The sequence below is a fragment of the Harpia harpyja genome, chromosome 6 (genome assembly GCF_026419915.1).
Source record: "Harpia harpyja isolate bHarHar1 chromosome 6, bHarHar1 primary haplotype, whole genome shotgun sequence".
Taxonomy (NCBI): Eukaryota; Metazoa; Chordata; class Aves; order Accipitriformes; family Accipitridae; genus Harpia; species Harpia harpyja.
This window is the reverse complement of record NC_068945.1, coordinates 3,506,789-3,512,847: the sequence shown is the minus strand read 5'-3', so window position 1 is coordinate 3,512,847 and position 6,059 is coordinate 3,506,789.

The following is a 6,059-nucleotide window of genomic DNA, read 5'->3' as shown; positions in this document are numbered from 1 at the left end:
CCCACTGGGATGGGGGAGAGAATTGGAGGGGAAAAAGGTAAACTCATGGGTTGAGATAAGAACAGTTTAATAGAACAGAAAGGAAGAAACTAATAATGATAATAATAATAATAACAAAATGACAATAATAATAAAAGGATTGGAATATACAAGACAAGTGAAGCACAGTGCAGCTGCTCACCACTCACCGACCGATGCCCAGTTAGTTCCCGAACTGCAATTCCCCCCAGGCCAACTCCCCCCAGTTTATATACTGGCCATGACATCACGTGGTATGGAATACCCCTTTGGCCAGTTTGGGTCAGCTGCCCTGGCTGTGTCCCCTCCCAACTTCTTGTGCCCCTCCAGCCTTCTTGCTGGCTGGGCATGAGAAGCTGAAAAATCCTTGATTTAGTATAAACACTACTTAGCAACAACCGAAAACATCAGTGTGTTTTCAACATTCTTCTCATACTGAAGCCGAAACATAACACTATACCAGCTATCAGAAAGAAAATTAACTCTATCCCAGCTGAAACCAGGACATCAAACTATCCAAGAAATCTGTCCATTCGCACCCATAGTGTTCCTTGCAGACCCACTGCCATAAATAGACAGAGATTGATTAAGCTTCTCATTTTCACAGCACCCAAAAGGCCAAGCAATTTTGTTACTCTGACAAATGAATAATGGTGACTTTGCAATTCCCTTCCCTGTATTCCTTGACAACTTTTGCCTTACTCTACAGGGATGATCAAAGTCTTTATCTACATACAGATTCCTTCTCTCCAATACATACATTAGAAACACCAAAACTCTTCCAAGAACAAATCTAGAACATGAAGTAGAAAATAATCTCATTCAATTAGAAGGACTTGCTAGATCACCTCTACTTGATCCTTTTTAGTGCATTTCAAATTATTTCTGGTAACAGTTCACAATAACGAACATGCTTATGTATGCAAGAGGCTGAACAAGTGACTGTGACCTCCAGGTAGTACAGTGATACTGTACAATACATCAATCCCTCGCTTAGTCTGACAGATGTGAGTCATTCACACCCTAGATTTCCTTTAAGAAAATGAGGGAAGAGGGTGAAACAAGTTGAAGCTCGTTTCACCTGCAAGCTAACCTAATGACTCATTGTTCATTTCAAACTTCTTTCTAAAGCATTCCATAAGTCTAAAGTTGGTGGTCCAACTTTATCATATCTTTATCATAACAAGTTTTTAAACTAGTATCTTCCTTGCCTGTGAAAGACTGATGTTATTTTACATGAGTTACATACAAAATAGTATTTTTAATGGCCTTTTCCTCATATTGAGAGATTACCTCTGAAGAAAATCTTCTGAGTTCACAGAACACATATTGACACAATGTAGCATGACATCAATATACAGGAAAGCAGAGAGGAAAAATACCTTTTTTTGCATTTTGAATGAAGCCCATTCCACCTTAATTTTAACCAATCTTTCAAGGTTCATGTATACTCAAAGTCAGGAACACACATCATTGACAACACAATCCTAATTTCAAGTATGCAATTAGGATTGATTAAGAGATAAGTGACCTTATTGAATACTTTGTTGCTAGTGCATTTTCTTTATCAAAGATCTCATCAGTGATTTTACTAAATGCTTCCTCCCTTCAAAGGGGATGTCTTGCACAACATGCATTATTATAGTCTAGCAGTAAAAGTTTCACATAAAATCATCCAACTTTTATAACAGAAGTTACTTCAAACTACATGATGGGAAAAATCAGAAAAGTTTTGGAGGGCAGAGGAGAGAGGAAGAGAAAGAAAGCAAGAGGGAGTGAGGAGAGAGACTATTTCTTAATCAGGAAACCATGATTCCCGAGTACAAGAAAACAAGCAGGTAGGGAAATTCCTTCAAAATTTTTTAACGTGATGCATTATTTGAACTTACCAAGAAACTATTGTTAAACTCACTAAAGAATCTTTAGGCAGAATCTCCTGCATGGAAAAGGCCTTTCTTTCCTCTATTCCTGATCACAAAAGGCAAGTGATGGTACCCACTGAAGTAAATAAGACTTTTTCCCTGCTCTTTCTCTCAGTGCACAAGCCAGCAGACTTGCCCAGGAACCCAGTGTTCCACTCTTTTGTCACCGTTTCCCTTTCTAAATCCAAAGAAAATGTGAAATTGTACTAAATGAAATAACTGAGTCCTAGTACGTGCAAAGTATTTCATATAAAAGTATAACCAGACTATACAATGGACCTTACTTTGAAGTCTGTGCTCTTGTTAAGTTTTTAATTTCTAAGGTAAAGTTGAAGTGACTTAAAGAGAACTTGGCATGAACGAGGAGTTTAAGGATTAGATCTAATATAATAATAGATTATAGTATCTTACAATGCACACAATTTATTTCATTATGAAAGGCCTCAGGGTATGTGCATCCATGTAATTCAAAAATCTACAAGACTGGGAATTTTCTGGTGATGTTATTTCATTTGGAAATACCAGGTCAATCTGAAGGATTTTCAGGTACCAGCTAAAATTTCTAGCTAGAGAGAATAATTCCTGAGACCAGAAAATAGCTCAGTCATTAGGGCACTCATCTGCACTGTGGGAGATGTGGCTTCAAAATGCTCCATGTTCTGCCTGATATTCTTTTCTATTTATGTTATAGCTTGCATACGTAATCACATGTTCATTGGCCTGCATTTTCACAGTCTGATGATTAGGACACTTGCCTAGGAAGTAGGAGACCCAGGTGAGAGTCCCCATTCTCTCCCATTGTTCAGAAAGACTTCAAGCTGGCTGAAAACCTGAGTTAATGCATTGGCCAACAAGCTCTTTATGGATAGATACTACTTTCTTTTCTCTTCCTGCAGAAAATGTTCAGAAATTCCTTCTTACACACAGATAGTGAGACAATCCAAATGCCAAAACTTGAAGCTTATTTTGGACAGAACTCTCCTCTGCAGTCTAGTGCCATACAAAACACTGCACAGCACCACCACCTTGGAACAGCAAAGCCACACAATTTCACTTTCAGGGACCTAATTCAAGACAGGACACAAATGATTAAGGAGTCTCAAATCTTCAGCACATCATGGATTTTGTCTAACAAATTTCCACATCTCTACAAACACACTTGGAGCAACAGGGACATGTGTTTTTTTCTCCTTCCACCTAGTAGATACAATGCCCTCTTGTACACCTCTTCAAGGTTGAGGCCAGAAATTCCCCACTTTCCTTGCTCTTTCCCCATCCTTGAAAAGGAAAAGTAAGAGACATCTTTGGGTTCCTTTGTCCCTCCAAGCATGGCTAGATGGGCTAAGACACTTTGCTTTTAATACATGCCCTATGGTTTTAAACTCCATTTTGATGCATCTTTATGTTTATGACTCTTAGAATTTCTGTTCCAGGACTGTCAGCAGATATGGGGAAGTACTTCTGGATTTTAAAAAATTATTTCTACCTGGCTTATGTTTTCAAGCTCATCTTTTAAAGAGAGAATAAGAAACATAATATACAGGTATTTCTAATGAAAATAGAGAACCATGTATTCGTCACATGAATCCAGCACTGGCTATACAAGTATACCCCTATATTATCAATGTTAAATTTGGGCTTTATTATATAGTATAAAGTCAGTGTAAAAGAGATGAGAATTTTGCCTGGGAAATGAATTGAAAACTCAGGTATCTAAGAGTCCATGCAATCCAGGAGTCAAATATAGAAATAAAAATATTAACATGTTTTTTTTCTAGCAGCTTGTGTCTTCTTTTTTTACTTCTGCAGAACTGTGTATATCTAAAGCTGTTCATTAAAATGTATTAATTATTACCACTCAACTAACACATATATTCACAGTTTCAACTTTAAATTGTATTTTCATTTATAAACATTTCCCATACTTTTCAGAACACTTAGTAAGCTCTCTCTGGTGGTGGATTTTCCCCCATGTATATTTTCAATTTTTTCCATATTACTGTATTGTAATAAAAATATCTGTTACCTGCATTCCATGAATGCAGTTAAAGGTTCAACTGAAAAAAAAAAAAAGCAAAGCACTTATTGCATATTTAGACCTCTTCTTATGCTAAACAGAGGGAGAAATGTAAAATTCATACAGTGAAATAGTCTTTTGCTACAAACAAGGGAAAGACTTCTGCTAGATAAGGCTCCAATCTTCAAGAAAAATAAAAGATAAATACTTTATGTGTATCTGTTATGGTACCATTAGGAAATTTGTTTCAAGGCTAAATCCCTGTAACATCAGTTAAAGGTGAACAAGTAGATACTCTTAGTGGACAGAGCATTGGACAGGATAACTTTGGTTCTGATCCTGTATGCTGCTGTCTTGCTGAATGACCTTGCTTCAGTGATTTCAATTCCACATCTCGTTTCTGCCTTTGCAAAATGAAACTTGGAATATGGACTACTTCTATAAAATACTACAACATCTATGAACATGAGGTGCATAGGTAAGGTATTTTGCAGGCATTCGAGTAAACAAGTAGCTTTGTTTATATTACTAGTCATCACATCTGTGCATAGATATGGAATGGATCCCTCGTAGGAAGAACCACCTCAACAAACCACCCTTCTGTGTAGAACAAAATTCTACATCCGCATCTCTCTCACTGCTTAGTTTGGCACAGGTATGCAATGGGAAGAGACATTTACATCACCAGAAGAGCCCTGCATAATGTAGGAACAGAAAGAATTTCCACTCTTTGCTGAATGAAGTGCCAAAACCCAGTAAGGTTAGTTAGAGGGGTACTTATGTCCCATTTCTCATGCAACTCTGATCAATATAATTCATCTGAGCATATGAATTTTAATGGACAATAACTTACATAAAAAGCATTTTCACCTAGACATCCAGCTCCCATTAACTTCTTTAAAATCAGAGGGGATGCCTCAAGAACAACATTTTACAGATCAATATAAATTTACAGACTGCTTGTCATACTTGTCAGTCATTTTTGCCCCAATGGAAGAACAACTTCAGAAACTCTAGTTTTAACATTTACAAGTATACTGCATTCACAAAGAGTTCACTTTCTACAACCGCCTTTGATACTAAAAACCTGTAACTTACAGGAGGAAAACTTAGGATTAATACTTGCAACTGAATGGGATTCTTCTAGAAAAGGCAGTTATATATGATGCCTAATTTTTTAGAGGATTTAATCGCTCGCAATTCTAGTAGAATGTTTTAGTGTTTATACAGATAAGAGTCTGTATTTTTAAAAAACTGCACTGAAAACAGAAACAAGACGGCATAGAAAAGATATTGTATCTATTTAAACCTACCACCTTAAAGAATAACCGACCAAATTATTTTCCATTAAGTCAGGCAAGTTTAGCAAGTAACAATTGAACTTAAATCAGTTCCTTCTGTCTAAGACATTGTTCTCATATGTGGTTTTAAGAACTCAAATGGCAGCAAGTTAACCTTAACTGTTCCTTGTTTAGCTTGCACCAGTTAAATAACTAACACATCTGTTTTTACAGATACAACATCTTTATACGTTCTCCCCCGCCCCCGCATTGGGAAGAAGAAGGGCGTTTGCCTACTAATTTTGCTCTGTACATGGGAAATGTTATTCATCACGTAGAACATGGATGCAATTAAGTAACCATTTTGAGAGCTGCTGTTCTGTTTCTTAAAGTACAAAGTTAACTTGAGTTGATTTTGTCCTTATCAAAGTGGGATGGCTCCTTCAACCAAGCTGGCAAGTTCAACTGAAATGCTGTGCCTGGTAACGCACACAATGACAGACAGATTTAGACAAATGAGAGAATCCAGAAGATGACGAGAACGGTAAGCGCTTGACAAAACAGGACTTATGAAGTGAAGTTCAGTGAACTGGGCATCTTTATTCTAAGAAGAAAAGATTGAGGAGACGTTATCACAAGTACATATACATTTGAAGATGAGTATTAAGACAGCAGTTTTCCAATTTTACCATGTCCACATGGCAGGATATGGTGGGGTTCTAGCCCATGGAGTTAATGGGATTAATTTACAGAAAGAGAATATTTGGTTGGTTAGGTCTCACGAAAGCTTGCTGAGCATAAAGAAAGATATGCACTAAAAGA